Below are 22,763 nucleotides of genomic sequence, written 5' to 3' on the forward strand. Positions count from 1 at the left end.
TGAGAAAGTTATGGTTCTGAGTTGTTTTTGAACATTTTCTCTACAGTTCCACCTCAACCTGAATAGTTATGTAGATACACCTAACACAAAACTTACAGCATATGATGAATTGCATTCAGCTCAAAAGAGTATTCATTTCAATTTTACTCAAATGTACTGAGTGCTAACTTCAGGTAAGCCTATTAATTTCTGTTATCATATGGTTCCGAGTTGACTGCAACCACTTTTATGTGTATGTTACTAAACTTCTAGCGGTTAGACTAAGTAATATCTTCTTTTGCACATAATAGGCGTTTAGCGTTTGCAAAGCAAAACAAATCTATTTGCATTTCAGAAGTAAATGCTATGCTCTAGGTTCCTGAATTCATGTTTATTTTGAGAAATCCATGGTTCTGAGTTGTATTTGAACATTTTCTATACAGTTCCACCTCAAACTGAATAGTTATGTACATACACCTAACACAAAACTTACAGCATATGATGAGTTGCATTCAGCTCAAAAGAGTATTCGTTTCAATTTTACTCAAATGTACTGAGTGCTAACTTCAGGTAAGCCTATTAATGATTGTTATCATATGGTTCAGAGTTGACTGCAACCACTTTTATGTGTGTGTTACTAAACCTATAGAGGTTAGACTAAGTAATATTGTCTTTTCCACACAATAGATCTTCAGCGTTTGCAAAGGAGAACAAATGTAATTGCATTTCCACAGATGCTATGTTCTAGGTTCCTAAATTCATGTTTATTTTGGGTATTCCATAGTTCTGAGTTGTAGTTATAAATTTTCTAAACAGTTTCACCTCAATGTGAATACTTATGTATACACACCTAAGACAAAATGTACAATATAGTAAGTAAAGCACTCTGCTTAAAAGAGTGTACATTTCAATTTTACTGGGAAGTACTGAGTGCTTACTTCATGTAAGCCTATTAATTTAACTTTTATGCTTTAGAGTGGACTACAACCAATTTCATGTGTGTGCTACTAAACTGATAGAAGTTACTCTAAGCAATATCTGCTTTTGCACATAATAGGTGTTTAGCGTTTGCAAAGCAAAACAAATCTATTTGCATTTCAAAAGTAAATGCTATGCTCTGGGTTCCTGAATTCATGTTTATTTTGAGAAATCCATTGTTCTGCATCGTAGCTGAACATTTTCTATACAGTTCCACCTCAAACTGAATAGTTATGTACATACACCTAACACAAAACTTACAGCATATGATGAATTGCAATCAGCTCTAAAGAGTATTCATTTCAATTTTACTCAAATGTACTGAGTGCTAACTTAATGTAAGCGTATTAATTTTTGTCATAATATTTTTCAGAGTTGACTGCAACCACTTTTATGTGTGTTTTACTAAACTTGTAGGGGTTAGACTAAGTAATATCAGCTTTTGCAGACAATAGAACTTCTGCGTTTGCAAAGCAAAACAAATCTATTTGGATTTCAACAGTAATTGCTATGTTCCAGGTTCCTGAATTCATGTTTATTTTGAGAAAGTTATTGTTCTGAGTTGTATTTGAACATTTTCTATACAGTTCCACCTGAACCGGAATAGTTATGTACATACAGCTAACACAAAACTTACAGCATATGGTGTATTGCATTCAGCTCAAAAGAGTATTCATTTCAATTTCACTCAACTGTACTGAGTGCTAACTTCATGTAAGCCTAATAATTTAAATTATTATATGGGTGAGAGTTGACTGCAACCACTTTTAAACTTATAGTTAGACTAAGTAATAACGGCTTTTCCACACAATAGATCGTCAGCATTTGCAAAGGAGAACAAATGTAATTGCATTTCCACAGATGCTATGTTCTAGGTTCCTGAATTCATGTTTATTTTGGGTATTCCATAGTTCTGAGTTGTAGTTATAAATTTTCAAAACAGTTCCACCTCAATGTGAATACTTATGTATACACACCTAAGACAAAACGTACAATATAGTAAGTAAAGCACTCTGCTTAAAAGAGTGTACATTTCAATTTTACTCGTAAGTACTGAGTGCTTACTTCATGTAAGCCTATTAATTTAACTTTTATGCTTTAGAGTGGACTACAACCAATTTCATGTGTGTGCTACTAAACTGATAGAAGTTACTCTAAGCAATATCTGCTTTTGCACATAATAGACCTTTAGCGTTTGCAAAGCAAAACAAATCTATTTGGATTTCGACATTAAATGCTATGTTCTAGGTTCCTGAATTCATACTTATCTTGAGAAAGTTATGGTTCTGAGTTGTATTTGAACATTTTCTATACAGTTCCACCGAAACCTGAATAGTTATGTGCATACACCTAACACAAAACTTACAGCATATGGTGTATTGCATTCAGCTCAAAAGAGTATTCATTTCAATTTCACTCAACTGTACTGAGTGATAACTTCATGTAAGCCTAATAATTTATGTTATTATATGGTTGAGAGTTGACTGCAACCAGTTTTAAACTTATAGTAAAACTTATTGCATTCAGCTCAAAAGAGTAATCATTTCAATTTCACTCAAGTGTACTGAGTGCTAACTTCATGTAATCGTATTAATTTTTGATATAATATGGTTCAGAGCTGACTGCAACCACTTTTATGTGTGTGTTACTAAACCTATAGAGGTTAGACTAAGTAATATCGGCTTTTCCACACAATAGTCCTTTAGCGTTTGCAATGCAAAACAAATCTAATTGCATTTCAACAGTAAATGCTATTTTCTAGGTTCCTGAATTCATGTTTATTATGAGAAAGTTATGGTTCTGAGTTGTTTTTGAACATTTTCTCTACAGTTCCACCTCAACCTGAATAGTTATGTACATACACCTAACACAAAACTTGCAGCATATGGTGTATTGCATTCAGCTCAAAAGAGTATTCATTTCAATTTTACTCAAATGTACTTACTAACCAGGTAAACCTATTAAGTTTTTGTTATCATATGGTTCAGAGTTGATTGCAACCACTTTTATGTGTATGTTACTAAACTTCTAGCGGTTGGACTAAGTAATATCAGCTTTTGCAGTCAATAGAACTACTGCGTTTGCAAAGCAAAACAAATCTAATTGCATTTCAACAGTAAATGCTATGTTCCCGGTTCCTGAATTCATGTTTATTTTGGTTATTCCATAGTTCTGAGTTGTAGTTATAAATTTTCTAAACAGTTCCACCTCAATGTGAATACTTATGTATACACACCTAAGACAAAACGTACAATATAGTAAGTAAAGCACTCTGCTTGAAAGAGTGTACATTTCAATTTTACTCGGAAGTACTGAGTGCTTACTTCATGTAAGCCTATTAATTTAATTTTTATGCTTTAGAGTGGACTGCAACCAATTTCATGTGTGTGCTACTAATCTGATAGAAGTTACTCTAAGCAATATCTGCTTTTGCACATATTAGACCTTTAGGGTTTGCAAAGCAAAACAAATATATTTGGATTTCAACAGTAAATGCTATGTTCTAGGTTCCTGAATTCATATTTATCTTGAGAAAGTTATGGTTCTGAGTTGTATTTGAACATTTTCTATACAGTTCCACCTCAACCTGAATAGTTATGTACATACACCTAACACAAAACATACCGCATATGGTGTATTGCATTCAGCTCAAAAGAGTATTCATTTCAATTTCACTCAACTGTACTGAGTGATAACTTCATGTAAGCCTAATAATTTATGTTATTATATGGTTGAGAGTTGACTGCAACCACTTTTAAACTTATAGTAAAACTTATTGCATTCAGCTGAAAAGAGTATTCATTCAATTTCACTCAAGTGTACTGAGTGCTAACTTCATGTAATCGTATTAATTTTTGTTATAATATGGTTCAGAGCTGACTGCAACCACTTTTATGTGTGTGTTACTAAACCTATAGAGGTTAGACTAAGTAATATCGGCTTTTCCACACAATAGCCCTTTAGCGTTTGCAATGCAAAACAAATCTAATTGCATTTCAACAGTAAATGCTATTCTCTAGGTTCCTGAATTCATGTTTATTTTGGGTATTCCATAGTTCTGAGTTGTAGTTATAAATCTTCTAAATAGTTCCACCTCAATGTGAATACTTATGTATACACACCTAAGACAGAACGTACAATATATTAAGTAAAGCACTCTGCTTAAAAGAGTGTACATTTCAATTTTACTCGAAAGTACTGAGAGCTTACTTCATGTAAGCCTATTGATTTAACTTTTATGCTTTAGAGTGGACTACAACCAATTTCATGTGTGTGTTACTAAACCTATAGTTAGACTAAGTAATATCAGCCTTTGCAGACAATAGAACTTCTGCGTTTGCAAAGCAAAACAAATCTAACTGCATTTCAACAGTAAATGCTATGTTCCCGGTTTATGAATTCATGTTTATTTTGAGAAAGTTATGGTTATGAGTTGTATTTGAACATTTCCAATACAGTTCCACCTCAACCTGAATAGTTATGTACATACACCTAACACAAAACTTACAGCATATGATGAATTGCATTCAGCTGTAAAGAGAATTCATTTCAATTTTACTCAAATGTACTGAGTGCTAACTTCATGTAAGCATATTAATTTTTGTCATAATATTTTTCAGAGTTGACTGCAACCACTTTTATGTGTGTTTTACTAAACTTGTAGGGGTTAGACTAAGTAATATCAGCTTTTGCAGACAATAGAACTTCTGCGTTTGCAAAGCAAAACAAATCTATTTGGATTTCAACAGTAATTGCTATGTTCTAGGTTCCTGAATTCATGTTTATCTTGAGAAAGTTATGGTTCTGAGTTGTATTTGAATATTTTCTATACAGTTCCACCTGAACCGGAATAGTTATGTACATACAGCTAACACAAAACTTACAGCATATGATGTATCACATGCAGCACAAAAGAGTATTCATTTCAATTTTACTGAAATGTACTGAGTGCTAACTTCAGGTAAGCCTATTAATTTCTGTTATCATATGGTTCAGAGTTGACTGCAGCCACTTTTATGTGTATGTTACTAAACTTCTAGCGGTTGGACTAAGTAATATCGGGTTTTGCAGTCAATAGAACTACTGCGTTTGCAAAGCAAAACAAATCTAATTGCATTTCAACAGTAAATGCTATGTTCCCGGTTCCTGAATTCATGTTTATTTTGGTTATTCCATAGTTCTGAGTTGTAGTTATAAATTTTCTAAACAGTTCCACCTCAATGTGAATACTTATGTATACACACCTAAGACAAAACGTACAATATAGTAAGTAAAGCACTCTGCTTGAAAGAGTGTACATTTCAATTTTACTCGGAAGTACTGAGTGCTTACTTCATGTAAGCCTATTAATTTAATTTTTATGCTTTAGAGTGGACTGCAACCAATTTCATGTGTGTGCTACTAATCTGATAGAAGTTACTCTAAGCAATATCTGCTTTTGCACATATTAGACCTTTAGGGTTTGCAAAGCAAAACAAATATATTTGGATTTCAACAGTAAATGCTATGTTCTAGGTTCCTGAATTCATATTTATCTTGAGAAAGTTATGGTTCTGAGTTGTATTTGAACATTTTCTATACAGTTCCACCTCAACCTGAATAGTTATGTACATACACCTAACACAAAACATACCGCATATGGTGTATTGCATTCAGCTCAAAAGAGTATTCATTTCAATTTCACTCAACTGTACTGAGTGATAACTTCATGTAAGCCTAATAATTTATGTTATTATATGGTTGAGAGTTGACTGCAACCACTTTTAAACTTATAGTAAAATTTATTGCATTCAGCTCAAAAGAGTATTCATTTCAATTTTACTCAAATGTACTGAGTGCTAACATCATGTAAGCGTATTAACTTTTGTTATACTATGGTTCACAGCTGACTGCAACCACTTCTATGTGTGTGTTACTAAACCTATAGAGGTTAGACTAAGTAATATCGGCCTTTCCACACAATAGACCTTTGGAGTTTGCAATGCAAAACAAATCTAATTGCATTTCAACAGTAAATGCTATGTTCCCGGTTCCTGAATTCATGTTTATTTTGAGAAAGTTATTGTTCTGAGTTGTATTTGAACATTTTCTATACAGTTCCACCTGAACCGGAATAGTTATGTACATACAGCTAACACAAAACTTACAGCATATGGTGTATTGCATTCAGCTCAAAAGAGTATTCATTTCAATTTCACTCAACTGTACTGAGTGATAACTTCATGTAAGCCTAATAATTTATGTTATTATATGGTTGAGAGTTGACTGCAACCACTTTTAAACTTATAGTAAAACTTATTGCATTCAGCTCAAAAGAGTAATCATTTCAATTTCACTCAAGTGTACTGAGTGCTAACCATGTAATCGTATTAATTTTTGATATAATATGGTTCAGAGCTGACTGCAACCACTTTTATGTGTGTGTTACTAAACCTATAGAGGTTAGACTAAGTAATATCGGCTTTTCCACACAATAGTCCTTTAGCGTTTGCAAAGCAAAACAAATCTATTTGCATTTCCGAAGTAAATGCTATGCTCTAGGTTCCTGAATTCATGTTTATTTTGAGAAATCCATGGTTCTGTATCGTAGCTGAACATTTTCTATACAGTTCCACCTCAAACTGAATAGTTATGTACATACACCTAACACAAAACTTACAGCATATGATGAATTGCATTCAGCTCAAAAGAGTATTCATTTCAATTTTACTCAAATGTACTGAGTACTAACTTCAGGTAAACCTATTAAGTTTTTGTTATCATATGGTTCAGAGTTGATTGCAACCACTTTTATGTGTATGTTACTAAACTTCTAGCGGTTGGACTAAGTAATATCAGCTTTTGCAGTCAATAGAACTACTGCGTTTGCAAAGCAAAACAAATCTAATTGCATTTCAACAGTAAATGCTATGTTCCCGGTTCCTGAATTCATGTTTATTTTGGTTATTCCATAGTTCTGAGTTGTAGTTATAAATTTTCTAAACAGTTCCACCTCAATGTGAATACTTATGTATACACACCTAAGACAAAACGTACAATATAGTAAGTAAAGCACTCTGCTTGAAAGAGTGTACATTTCAATTTTACTCGGAAGTACTGAGTGCTTACTTCATGTAAGCCTATTAATTTAATTTTTATGCTTTAGAGTGGACTGCAACCAATTTCATGTGTGTGCTACTAATCTGATAGAAGTTACTCTAAGCAATATCTGCTTTTGCACATATTAGACCTTTAGGGTTTGCAAAGCAAAACAAATATATTTGGATTTCAACAGTAAATGCTATGTTCTAGGTTCCTGAATTCATATTTATCTTGAGAAAGTTATGGTTCTGAGTTGTATTTGAACATTTTCTATACAGTTCCACCTCAACCTGAATAGTTATGTACATACACCTAACACAAAACATACCGCATATGGTGTATTGCATTCAGCTCAAAAGAGTATTCACTTCAATTTCACTCAACTGTACTGAGTGATAACTTCATGTAAGCCTAATAATTTATGTTATTATATGGTTGAGAGTTGACTGCAACCACTTTTAAACTTATAGTAAAATTTATTGCATTCAGCTCAAAAGAGTATTCATTTCAATTTTACTCAAATGTACTGAGTGCTAACATCATGTAAGCGTATTAACTTTTGTTATACTATGGTTCACAGCTGACTGCAACCACTTCTATGTGTGTGTTACTAAACCTATAGAGGTTAGACTAAGTAATATCGGCCTTTCCACACAATAGACCTTTGGAGTTTGCAATGCAAAACAAATCTAATTGCATTTCAACAGTAAATGCTATGTTCCCGGTTCCTGAATTCATGTTTATTTTGAGAAAGTTATTGTTCTGAGTTGTATTTGAACATTTTCTATACAGTTCCACCTGAACCGGAATAGTTATGTACATACAGCTAACACAAAACTTACAGCATATGGTGTATTGCATTCAGCTCAAAAGAGTATTCATTTCAATTTCACTCAACTGTACTGAGTGCTAACTTCATGTAAGCCTAATAATTTAAATTATTATATGGGTGAGAGTTGACTGCAACCACTTTTAAACTTATAGTTAGACTAAGTAATAACGGCTTTTCCACACAATAGATCTTCAGCGTTTGCAAAGGAGAACAAATGTAATTGCATTTCCACAGGTGCTATGTTCTAGGTTCCTGAATTCATGTTTATTTTGGGTATTCCATCGTTCCGAGATGTAGTTATAAATTTTCTAAACAGTTCCACCTCAATGTGAATACTTATGTATACACACCTAAGACAAAATGTACAATATAGTAAGTAATGCACTCTGCTTAAAAGAGTGTACATTTCAATTTTACTCGGAAGTACTGAGTGCTTACTTCATGTAAGCCTATTAATTTAACTCTTATGCTTTAGAGTGGACTACAACCAATTTCATGTGTGTGCTACTAAGCTGATAGAAGTTACTCTAAGCAATATCTTCTTTTGCACGTAATAGGCGTTTAACGTTTGCAAAGCAAAACAAATCTATTTGCATTTCCGAAGTAAATGCTATGCTCTAGGTTCCTGAATTCATGTTTATTTTGAGAAATCCATGGTTCTGTATCGTAGCTGAACATTTTCTATACAGTTCCACCTCAAACTGAATAGTTATGTACATACACCTAACACAAAACTTACAGCATATGATGAATTGCATTCAGCTCAAAAGAGTATTCATTTCAATTTTACTCAAATGTACTGAGTACTAACTTCAGGTAAACCTATTAAGTTTTTGTTATCATATGGTTCAGAGTTGATTGCAACCACTTTTATGTGTATGTTACTAAACTTCTAGCGGTTGGACTAAGTAATATCAGCTTTTGCAGTCAATAGAACTACTGCGTTTGCAAAGCAAAACAAATCTAATTGCATTTCAACAGTAAATGCTATGTTCCCGGTTCCTGAATTCATGTTTATTTTGGTTATTCCATAGTTCTGAGTTGTAGTTATAAATTTTCTAAACAGTTCCACCTCAATGTGAATACTTATGTATACACACCTAAGACAAAACGTACAATATAGTAAGTAAAGCACTCTGCTTGAAAGAGTGTACATTTCAATTTTACTCGGAAGTACTGAGTGCTTACTTCATGTAAGCCTATTAATTTAATTTTTATGCTTTAGAGTGGACTGCAACCAATTTCATGTGTGTGCTACTAATCTGATAGAAGTTACTCTAAGCAATATCTGCTTTTGCACATATTAGACCTTTAGGGTTTGCAAAGCAAAACAAATATATTTGGATTTCAACAGTAAATGCTATGTTCTAGGTTCCTGAATTCATATTTATCTTGAGAAAATTATGGTTCTGAGTTGTATTTGAACATTTTCTATACAGTTCCACCTCAACCTGAATAGTTATGTACATACACCTAACACAAAACATACCGCATATGGTGTATTGCATTCAGCTCAAAAGAGTATTCATTTCAATTTCACTCAACTGTACTGAGTGATAACTTCATGTAGGCCTAATAATTTATGTTATTATATGGTTGAGAGTTGACTGCAACCACTTTTAAACTTATAGTAAAACTTATTGCATTCAGCTGAAAAGAGTATTCATTCAATTTCACTCAAGTGTACTGAGTGCTAACTTCATGTAATCGTATTAATTTTTGTTATAATATGGTTCAGAGCTGACTGCAACCACTTTTATGTGTGTGTTACTAAACCTATAGAGGTTAGACTAAGTAATATCAGCTTTTGCAGACAATAGAACTTCTGCGTTTGCAAAACAAAACAAATCTATTTGGATTTCAACAGTAATTGCTATGTTCCCGGTTTATGAATTCATGTTTATTTTGAGAAAGTTATGGTTATGAGTTGTATTTGAACATTTCCAATACAGTTCCACCTCAACCTGAATAGTTATGTACATACACCTAACACAAAACTTACAGCATATGATGAATTGCATTCAGCTGTAAAGAGTATTCATTTCAATTTTACTCAAATGTACTGAGTGCTAACTTCATGTAAGCATATTAATTTTTGTCATAATATTTTTCAGAGTTGACTGCAACCACTTTTATGTGTGTTTTACTAAACTTGTAGGGGTTAGACTAAGTAATATCAGCTTTTGCAGACAATAGAACTTCTGCGTTTGCAAAACAAAACAAATCTATTTGGATTTCAACAGTAATTGCTATGTTCTAGGTTCCTGAATTCATGTTTATCTTGAGAAAGTTATGGTTCTGAGTTGTATTTGAATATTTTCTATACAGTTCCACCTCAACCTGAATAGTTATGTACATACACCTAACAGAAAACTTACAGCATATGATGTATCACATGCAGCACAAAAGAGTATTCATTTCAATTTTACTGAAATGTACTGAGTGCTAACTTCAGGTAAGCCTATTAATTTCTGTTATCATATGGTTCAGAGTTGACTGCAGCCACTTTTATGTGTGTGTTACTAAACCTATAGAGGTTAGACTAAGTAATATCGGGTTTTCCACACAATGGACCTTTAGCGTTAGCAATGCAAAAGAAATCTAATTGCATTTCAACAGTAAATGCTATGTTCTAGGTTCCTGAATTCAAGTTTATTTTGGGTTTTCCATAGATCTGAGTTGTAGTTATAAATTTTCTAAACAGTTCCACCTCAATGTGAATACTTATGTGTACACACCTAAGACAAAACGTACAACCTAGTAAGTAATGCACTCTGCTTAAAAGAGTGTACATTTCAATTTTACTGGGAAGTACTGAGTGCTTACTTCATGTAAGCCTATTAATTTAACTTTTATGCTTTAGAGTGGACTACAACCAATTTCATGTGTGTGCTACTAAACTGATAGAAGTTACTCTAAGCAATATCTGCTTTTGCACATAATAGACCTTTAGCGTTTGCAAAGCAAAACAAATCTATTTGGATTTCAACAGTAAATGCTATGTTCTAGGTTCCTGAATTCTTGTTTATCTTGAGAACGTTATGGTTCTGAGTTGTATTTGAACATTTTCTATACAGTTCCACCTGAACCGGAATAGTTATGTACATACAGCTAACACAAAACTTACAGAATATGGTGTATTGCATTCAGCTCAAAAGAGTATTCATTTCAATTTCACTCAACTGTACTGAGTGCTAACTTCATGTAAGCCTAATAATTTATGTGATTATATGGGTGAGAGTTGACTGCAACCACTTTTAAACTTATAGTTAGACTAAGTAATAACGGCTTTTCCACACAATAGATCTTCCGCTATTGCAAAGGAGAACAAATGTAATTGCATTTCCACAGATGCTATGTTCTAGGTTCCTGAATTCATGTTTATTTTGGGTATTCCATAGTTCTGAGTTGTAGTTATAAATTTTCTAAACAGTTCCACCTCAATGTGAATACTTATGTATACACACCTAAGTCAAAACGTACAATATATTAAGTAAAGCACTCTGCTTAAAATAGTGTACATTTCAATTTTACTCGGAAGTACTGAGTGCTTACTTCATGTAAGCCTATTAATTTAACTCTTATGCTTTAGAGTGGACTACAACCAATTTCATGTGTGTGCTACTAAACTGATAGAAGTTACTCTAAGCAATATCTGCTTTTGCACATAGGCGTTTAGCGTTTGCAAAGCAAAACAAATCTATTTGCATTTCAGAAGTAAATGCTATGCTCTAGGTTCCTGAATTCATGTTTATTTTGAGAAATCCATGGTTCTGCATTGTAGCTGAACATTTTCTATACAGTTCCACCTCAAACTGAATAGTTATGTACATACAGCCAACAGAAAACTTACAGCATATGATGTATGGCATTCAGCTCAAAAGAGTATTCATTTCAATTTTACTCAACTGTACTGAGTGCTAACTTCATGTAAGCGTATTAATTTTTGTCATAATATTTTTCAGAGTTGACTGCAACCACTTTTATGTGTGTGTTACTAAACCTATAGAGGTTAGACTAAGTAATATCGGCTTTTCCACACAATAGTCCTTTAGCGTTTGCAATGCAAAACAAATCTAATTGCATTTCAACAGTAAATGCTATTTTCTAGGTTCCTGAATTCATGTTTATTATGAGAAAGTTATGGTTCTGAGTTGTAGTTATAAATTTTCTAAACAGTTCCACCTCAACCTGAATAGTTATGTACATACACCTAACACAAAACTTGCAGCATATGGTGTATTGCATTCAGCTCAAAAGAGTATTCATTTCAATTTTACTCAAATGTACTTACTAACTTCAGGTAAACCTATTAAGTTTTTGTTATCATATGGTTCAGAGTTGATTGCAACCACTTTTATGTGTATGTTACTAAACTTCTAGCGGTTGGACTAAGTAATATCAGCTTTTGCAGACAATAGAACTTCTGCGTTTGCAAAGCAAAACAAATCTATTTGGATTTCAACAGTAATTGCTATGTTCTAGGTTCCTGAATTCATGTTTATCTTGAGAAAGTTATGGTTCTGAGTTGTATTTGAATATTTTCTATACAGTTCCACCTCAACCTGAATAGTTATGTACATACACCTAACACAAAACTTTCAGCATATGGTGTATTGCATTCAGCTCAAAAGAGTATTCATTTCAATTTCACTCAACTGTACTGAGTGATAACTTCATGTAATCGTATTAATTTTTGATATAATATGGTTCAGAGCTGACTGCAACCACTTTTATGTGTGTGTTACTAAACCTATAGAGGTTAGACTAAGTAATATCGGCTTTTCCACACAATAGTCCTTTAGCGTTTGCAATGCAAAACAAATCTAATTGCATTTCAACAGTAAATGCTATTTTCTAGGTTCCTGAATTCATGTTTATTATGAGAAAGTTATGGTTCTGAGTTGTTTTTGAACATTTTCTCTACAGTTCCACCTCAACCTGAATAGTTATGTAGATACACCTAACACAAAACTTACAGCATATGATGAATTGCATTCAGCTCAAAAGAGTATTCATTTCAATTTTACTCAAATGTACTGAGTGCTAACTTCAGGTAAGCCTATTAATTTCTGTTATCATATGGTTCCGAGTTGACTGCAACCACTTTTATGTGTATGTTACTAAACTTCTAGCGGTTAGACTAAGTAATATCTTCTTTTGCACATAATAGGCGTTTAGCGTTTGCAAAGCAAAACAAATCTATTTGCATTTCAGAAGTAAATGCTATGCTCTAGGTTCCTGAATTCATGTTTATTTTGAGAAATCCATGGTTCTGAGTTGTATTTGAACATTTTCTATACAGTTCCACCTCAAACTGAATAGTTATGTACATACACCTAACACAAAACTTACAGCATATGATGAGTTGCATTCAGCTCAAAAGAGTATTCGTTTCAATTTTACTCAAATGTACTGAGTGCTAACTTCAGGTAAGCCTATTAATGATTGTTATCATATGGTTCAGAGTTGACTGCAACCACTTTTATGTGTGTGTTACTAAACCTATAGAGGTTAGACTAAGTAATATTGTCTTTTCCACACAATAGATCTTCAGCGTTTGCAAAGGAGAACAAATGTAATTGCATTTCCACAGATGCTATGTTCTAGGTTCCTAAATTCATGTTTATTTTGGGTATTCCATAGTTCTGAGTTGTAGTTATAAATTTTCTAAACAGTTTCACCTCAATGTGAATACTTATGTATACACACCTAAGACAAAATGTACAATATAGTAAGTAAAGCACTCTGCTTAAAAGAGTGTACATTTCAATTTTACTGGGAAGTACTGAGTGCTTACTTCATGTAAGCCTATTAATTTAACTTTTATGCTTTAGAGTGGACTACAACTAATTTCATGTGTGTGCTACTAAACTGATAGAAGTTACTCTAAGCAATATCTGCTTTTGCACATAATAGGTGTTTAGCGTTTGCAAAGCAAAACAAATCTATTTGCATTTCAAAAGTAAATGCTATGCTCTGGGTTCCTGAATTCATGTTTATTTTGAGAAATCCATTGTTCTGCATCGTAGCTGAACATTTTCTATACAGTTCCACCTCAAACTGAATAGTTATGTACATACACCTAACACAAAACTTACAGCATATGATGAATTGCAATCAGCTCTAAAGAGTATTCATTTCAATTTTACTCAAATGTACTGAGTGCTAACTTAATGTAAGCGTATTAATTTTTGTCATAATATTTTTCAGAGTTGACTGCAACCACTTTTATGTGTGTTTTACTAAACTTGTAGGGGTTAGACTAAGTAATATCAGCTTTTGCAGACAATAGAACTTCTGCGTTTGCAAAGCAAAACAAATCTATTTGGATTTCAACAGTAATTGCTATGTTCCAGGTTCCTGAATTCATGTTTATTTTGAGAAAGTTATTGTTCTGAGTTGTATTTGAACATTTTCTATACAGTTCCACCTGAACCGGAATAGTTATGTACATACAGCTAACACAAAACTTACAGCATATGGTGTATTGCATTCAGCTCAAAAGAGTATTCATTTCAATTTCACTCAACTGTACTGAGTGCTAACTTCATGTAAGCCTAATAATTTAAATTATTATATGGGTGAGAGTTGACTGCAACCACTTTTAAACTTATAGTTAGACTAAGTAATAACGGCTTTTCCACACAATAGATCGTCAGCATTTGCAAAGGAGAACAAATGTAATTGCATTTCCACAGATGCTATGTTCTAGGTTCCTGAATTCATGTTTATTTTGGGTATTCCATAGTTCTGAGTTGTAGTTATAAATTTTCAAAACAGTTCCACCTCAATGTGAATACTTATGTATACACACCTAAGACAAAACGTACAATATAGTAAGTAAAGCACTCTGCTTAAAAGAGTGTACATTTCAATTTTACTCGTAAGTACTGAGTGCTTACTTCATGTAAGCCTATTAATTTAACTTTTATGCTTTAGAGTGGACTACAACCAATTTCATGTGTGTGCTACTAAACTGATAGAAGTTACTCTAAGCAATATCTGCTTTTGCACATAATAGACCTTTAGCGTTTGCAAAGCAAAACAAATCTATTTGGATTTCGACATTAAATGCTATGTTCTAGGTTCCTGAATTCATACTTATCTTGAGAAAGTTATGGTTCTGAGTTGTATTTGAACATTTTCTATACAGTTCCACCGAAACCTGAATAGTTATGTGCATACACCTAACACAAAACTTACAGCATATGGTGTATTGCATTCAGCTCAAAAGAGTATTCATTTCAATTTCACTCAACTGTACTGAGTGATAACTTCATGTAAGCCTAATAATTTATGTTATTATATGGTTGAGAGTTGACTGCAACCAGTTTTAAACTTATAGTAAAACTTATTGCATTCAGCTCAAAAGAGTAATCATTTCAATTTCACTCAAGTGTACTGAGTGCTAACTTCATGTAATCGTATTAATTTTTGATATAATATGGTTCAGAGCTGACTGCAACCACTTTTATGTGTGTGTTACTAAACCTATAGAGGTTAGACTAAGTAATATCGGCTTTTCCACACAATAGTCCTTTAGCGTTTGCAATGCAAAACAAATCTAATTGCATTTCAACAGTAAATGCTATTTTCTAGGTTCCTGAATTCATGTTTATTATGAGAAAGTTATGGTTCTGAGTTGTTTTTGAACATTTTCTCTACAGTTCCACCTCAACCTGAATAGTTATGTACATACACCTAACACAAAACTTGCAGCATATGGTGTATTGCATTCAGCTCAAAAGAGTATTCATTTCAATTTTACTCAAATGTACTGAGTACTAACTTCAGGTAAACCTATTAAGTTTTTGTTATCATATGGTTCAGAGTTGATTGCAACCACTTTTATGTGTATGTTACTAAACTTCTAGCGGTTGGACTAAGTAATATCAGCTTTTGCAGTCAATAGAACTACTGCGTTTGCAAAGCAAAACAAATCTAATTGCATTTCAACAGTAAATGCTATGTTCCCGGTTCCTGAATTCATGTTTATTTTGGTTATTCCATAGTTCTGAGTTGTAGTTATAAATTTTCTAAACAGTTCCACCTCAATGTGAATACTTATGTATACACACCTAAGACAAAACGTACAATATAGTAAGTAAAGCACTCTGCTTGAAAGAGTGTACATTTCAATTTTACTCGGAAGTACTGAGTGCTTACTTCATGTAAGCCTATTAATTTAATTTTTATGCTTTAGAGTGGACTGCAACCAATTTCATGTGTGTGCTACTAATCTGATAGAAGTTACTCTAAGCAATATCTGCTTTTGCACATATTAGACCTTTAGGGTTTGCAAAGCAAAACAAATATATTTGGATTTCAACAGTAAATGCTATGTTCTAGGTTCCTGAATTCATATTTATCTTGAGAAAGTTATGGTTCTGAGTTGTATTTGAACATTTTCTATACAGTTCCACCTCAACCTGAATAGTTATGTACATACACCTAACACAAAACATACCGCATATGGTGTATTGCATTCAGCTCAAAAGAGTATTCATTTCAATTTCACTCAACTGTACTGAGTGATAACTTCATGTAAGCCTAATAATTTATGTTATTATATGGTTGAGAGTTGACTGCAACCACTTTTAAACTTATAGTAAAACTTATTGCATTCAGCTGAAAAGAGTATTCATTCAATTTCACTCAAGTGTACTGAGTGCTAACTTCATGTAATCGTATTAATTTTTGTTATAATATGGTTCAGAGCTGACTGCAACCACTTTTATGTGTGTGTTACTAAACCTATAGAGGTTAGACTAAGTAATATCGGCTTTTCCACACAATAGCCCTTTAGCGTTTGCAATGCAAAACAAATCTAATTGCATTTCAACAGTAAATGCTATTCTCTAGGTTCCTGAATTCATGTTTATTTTGGGTATTCCATAGTTCTGAGTTGTAGTTATAAATCTTCTAAATAGTTCCACCTCAATGTGAATACTTATGTATACACACCTAAGACAGAACGTACAATATATTAAGTAAAGCACTCTGCTTAAAAGAGTGTACATTTCAATTTTACTCGAAAGTACTGAGAGCTTACTTCATGTAAGCCTATTGATTTAACTTTTATGCTTTAGAGTGGACTACAACCAATTTCATGTGTGTGTTACTAAACCTATAGTTAGACTAAGTAATATCAGCCTTTGCAGACAATAGAACTTCTGCGTTTGCAAAGCAAAACAAATCTAACTGCATTTCAACAGTAAATGCTATGTTCCCGGTTTATGAATTCATGTTTATTTTGAGAAAGTTATGGTTATGAGTTGTATTTGAACATTTCCAATACAGTTCCACCTCAACCTGAATAGTTATGTACATACACCTAACACAAAACTTACAGCATATGATGAATTGCATTCAGCTGTAAAGAGAATTCATTTCAATTTTACTCAAATGTACTGAGTGCTAACTTCATGTAAGCATATTAATTTTTGTCATAATATTTTTCAGAGTTGACTGCAACCACTTTTATGTGTGTTTTACTAAACTTGTAGGGGTTAGACTAAGTAATATCAGCTTTTGCAGACAATAGAACTTCTGCGTTTGCAAAGCAAAACAAATCTATTTGGATTTCAACAGTAATTGCTATGTTCTAGGTTCCTGAATTCATGTTTATCTTGAGAAAGTTATGGTTCTGAGTTGTATTTGAATATTTTCTATACAGTTCCACCTCAACCTGAATAGTTATGTACATACACCTAACACAAAACTTTCAGCATATGGTGTATTGCATTCAGCTCAAAAGAGTATTCATTTCAATTTCACTCAACTGTACTGAGTGATAACTTCATGTAATCGTATTAATTTTTGATATAATATGGTTCAGAGCTGACTGCAACCACTTTTATGTGTGTGTTACTAAACCTATAGAGGTTAGACTAAGTAATATCGGCTTTTCCACACAATAGTCCTTTAGCGTTTGCAATGCAAAACAAATCTAATTGCATTTCAACAGTAAATGCTATTTTCTAGGTTCCTGAATTCATGTTTATTATGAGAAAGTTATGGTTCTGAGTTGTTTTTGAACATTTTCTCTACAGTTCCACCTCAACCGGAATAGTTATGTAGATACACCTAACACAAAACTTACAGCATATGATGAATTGCATTCAGCTCAAAAGAGTATTCATTTCAATTTTACTCAAATGTACTGAGTGCTAACTTCAGGTAAGCCTATTAATTTCTGTTATCATATGGTTCCGAGTTGACTGCAACCACTTTTATGTGTATGTTACTAAACTTCTAGCGGTTAGACTAAGTAATATCTTCTTTTGCACATAATAGGCGTTTAGCGTTTGCAAAGCAAAACAAATCTATTTGCATTTCAGAAGTAAATGCTATGCTCTAGGTTCCTGAATTCATGTTTATTTTGAGAAATCCATGGTTCTGAGTTGTATTTGAACATTTTCTATACAGTTCCACCTCAAACTGAATAGTTATGTACATACACCTAACACAAAACTTACAGCATATGATGAGTTGCATTCAGCTCAAAAGAGTATTCGTTTCAATTTTACTCAAATGTACTGAGTGCTAACTTCAGGTAAGCCTATTAATGATTGTTATCATATGGTTCAGAGTTGACTGCAACCACTTTTATGTGTGTGTTACTAAACCTATAGAGGTTAGACTAAGTAATATTGTCTTTTCAACACAATAGATCTTCAGCGTTTGCAAAGGAGAACAAATGTAATTGCATTTCCACAGATGCTATGTTCTAGGTTCCTAAATTCATGTTTATTTTGGGTATTCCATAGTTCTGAGTTGTAGTTATAAATTTTCTAAACAGTTCCACCTCAATGTGAATACTTATGTATACACACCTAAGACAAAATGTACAATATAGTAAGTAAAGCACTCTGCTTAAAAGAGTGTACATTTCAATTTTACTGGGAAGTACTGAGTGCTTACTTCATGTAAGCCTATTAATTTAACTTTTATGCTTTAGAGTGGACTACAACCAATTTCATGTGTGTGCTACTAAACTGATAGAAGTTACTCTAAGCAATATCTGCTTTTGCACATAATAGGTGTTTAGCGTTTGCAAAGCAAAACAAATCTATTTGCATTTCAAAAGTAAATGCTATGCTCTGGGTTCCTGAATTCATGTTTATTTTGAGAAATCCATTGTTCTGCATCGTAGCTGAACATTTTCTATACAGTTCCACCTCAAACTGAATAGTTATGTACATACACCTAACACAAAACTTACAGCATATGATGAATTGCAATCAGCTCTAAAGAGTATTCATTTCAATTTTACTCAAATGTACTGAGTGCTAACTTAATGTAAGCGTATTAATTTTTGTCATAATATTTTTCAGAGTTGACTGCAACCACTTTTATGTGTGTTTTACTAAACTTGTAGGGGTTAGACTAAGTAATATCAGCTTTTGCAGACAATAGAACTTCTGCGTTTGCAAAGCAAAACAAATCTATTTGGATTTCAACAGTAATTGCTATGTTCCAGGTTCCTGAATTCATGTTTATTTTGAGAAAGTTATTGTTCTGAGTTGTATTTGAACATTTTCTATACAGTTCCACCTGAACCGGAATAGTTATGTACATACAGCTAACACAAAACTTACAGCATATGGTGTATTGCATTCAGCTCAAAAGAGTATTCATTTCAATTTCACTCAACTGTACTGAGTGCTAACTTCATGTAAGCCTAATAATTTAAATTATTATATGGGTGAGAGTTGACTGCAACCACTTTTAAACTTATAGTAAAACTTATTGCATTCAGCTCAAAAGAGTAATCATTTCAATTTCACTCAAGTGTACTGAGTGCTAACTTCATGTAATCGTATTAATTTTTGATATAATATGGTTCAGAGCTGACTGCAACCACTTTTATGTGTGTGTTACTAAACCTATAGAGGTTAGACTAAGTAATATCGGCTTTTCCACACAATAGTCCTTTAGCGTTTGCAATGCAAAACAAATCTAATTGCATTTCAACAGTAAATGCTATTTTCTAGGTTCCTGAATTCATGTTTATTATGAGAAAGTTATGGTTCTGAGTTGTTTTTGAACATTTTCTCTACAGTTCCACCTCAACCTGAATAGTTATGTACATACACCTAACACAAAACTTGCAGCATATGGTGTATTGCATTCAGCTCAAAAGAGTATTCATTTCAATTTTACTCAAATGTACTTACTAACCAGGTAAACCTATTAAGTTTTTGTTATCATATGGTTCAGAGTTGATTGCAACCACTTTTATGTGTATGTTACTAAACTTCTAGCGGTTGGACTAAGTAATATCAGCTTTTGCAGTCAATAGAACTACTGCGTTTGCAAAGCAAAACAAATCTAATTGCATTTCAACAGTAAATGCTATGTTCCCGGTTCCTGAATTCATGTTTATTTTGGTTATTCCATAGTTCTGAGTTGTAGTTATAAATTTTCTAAACAGTTCCACCTCAATGTGAATACTTATGTATACACACCTAAGACAAAACGTACAATATAGTAAGTAAAGCACTCTGCTTGAAAGAGTGTACATTTCAATTTTACTCGGAAGTACTGAGTGCTTACTTCATGTAAGCCTATTAATTTAATTTTTATGCTTTAGAGTGGACTGCAACCAATTTCATGTGTGTGCTACTAATCTGATAGAAGTTACTCTAAGCAATATCTGCTTTTGCACATATTAGACCTTTAGGGTTTGCAAAGCAAAACAAATATATTTGGATTTCAACAGTAAATGCTATGTTCTAGGTTCCTGAATTCATATTTATCTTGAGAAAGTTATGGTTCTGAGTTGTATTTGAACATTTTCTATACAGTTCCACCTCAACCTGAATAGTTATGTACATACACCTAACACAAAACATACCGCATATGGTGTATTGCATTCAGCTCAAAAGAGTATTCATTTCAATTTCACTCAACTGTACTGAGTGATAACTTCATGTAAGCCTAATAATTTATGTTATTATATGGTTGAGAGTTGACTGCAACCACTTTTAAACTTATAGTAAAACTTATTGCATTCTGCTGAAAAGAGTATTCATTCAATTTCACTCAAGTGTACTGAGTGCTAACTTCATGTAATCGTATTAATTTTTGTTATAATATGGTTCAGAGCTGACTGCAACCACTTTTATGTGTGTGTTACTAAACCTATAGAGGTTAGACTAAGTAATATCGGGTTTTCCACACAATGGACCTTTAGCGTTAGCAATGCAAAAGAAATCTAATTGCATTTCAACAGTAAATGCTATTCTCTAGGTTCCTGAATTCATGTTTATTTTGGGTATTCCATAGTTCTGAGTTGTAGTTATAAATTTTCTAAACAGTTCCACCTCAATGTGAATACTTATGTATACACACCTAAGACAGAACGTACAATATATTAAGTAAAGCACTCTGCTTAAAAGAGTGTACATTTCAATTTTACTCGAAAGTACTGAGAGCTTACTTCATGTAAGCCTATTGATTTAACTTTTATGCTTTAGAGTGGACTACAACCAATTTCATGTGTGTGTTACTAAACCTATAGAGGTTAGACTAAGTAATATCAGCCTTTGCAGACAATAGAACTTCTGCGTTTGCAAAGCAAAACAAATCTAACTGCATTTCAACAGTAAATGCTATGTTCCCGGTTTATGAATTCATGTTTATTTTGAGAAAGTTATGGTTATGAGTTGTATTTGAACATTTCCAATACAGTTCCACCTCAACCTGAATAGTTATGTACATACACCTAACACAAAACTTACAGCATATGATGAATTGCATTCAGCTGTAAAGAGTATTCATTTCAATTTTACTCAAATGTACTGAGTGCTAACTTCATGTAAGCATATTAATTTTTGTCATAATATTTTTCAGAGTTGACTGCAACCACTTTTATGTGTGTTTTACTAAACTTGTAGGGGTTAGACTAAGTAATATCAGCTTTTGCAGACAATAGAACTTCTGCGTTTGCAAAACAAAACAAATCTATTTGGATTTCAACAGTAATTGCTATGTTCTAGGTTCCTGAATTCATGTTTATCTTGAGAAAGTTATGGTTCTGAGTTGTATTTGAATATTTTCTATACACTTCCACCTCAACCTGAATAGTTATGTACATACACCTAACAGAAAACTTACAGCATATGATGTATCACATGCAGCACAAAAGAGTATTCATTTTAATTTTACTGAAATGTACTGAGTGCTAACTTCAGGTAAGCCTATTAATTTCTGTTATCATATGGTTCAGAGTTGACTGCAGCCACTTTTATGTGTGTGTTACTAAACCTATAGAGGTTAGACTAAGTAATATCGGGTTTTCCACACAATGGACCTTTAGCGTTAGCAATGCAAAAGAAATCTAATTGCATTTCAACAGTAAATGCTATGTTCTAGGTTCCTGAATTCAAGTTTATTTTGGGTTTTCCATAGTTCTGAGTTGTAGTTATAAATTTTCTAAACAGTTCCACCTCAATGTGAATACTTATGTGTACACACCTAAGACAAAACGTACAACCTAGTAAGTAATGCACTCTGCTTAAAAGAGTGTACATTTCAATTTTACTGGGAAGTACTGAGTGCTTACTTCATGTAAGCCTATTAATTTAACTTTTATGCTTTAGAGTGGACTACAACCAATTTCATGTGTGTGCTACTAAACTGATAGAAGTTACTCTAAGCAATATCTGCTTTTGCACATAATAGACCTTTAGCGTTTGCAAAGCAAAACAAATCTATTTGGATTTCAACAGTAAATGCTATGTTCTAGGTTCCTGAATTCTTGTTTATCTTGAGAACGTTATGGTTCTGAGTTGTATTTGAACATTTTCTATACAGTTCCACCTGAACCGGAATAGTTATGTACATACAGCTAACACAAAACTTACAGAATATGGTGTATTGCATT

This window comes from Hemitrygon akajei, chromosome 17 (genome assembly GCF_048418815.1).
Source record: "Hemitrygon akajei chromosome 17, sHemAka1.3, whole genome shotgun sequence".
Taxonomy (NCBI): Eukaryota; Metazoa; Chordata; class Chondrichthyes; order Myliobatiformes; family Dasyatidae; genus Hemitrygon; species Hemitrygon akajei.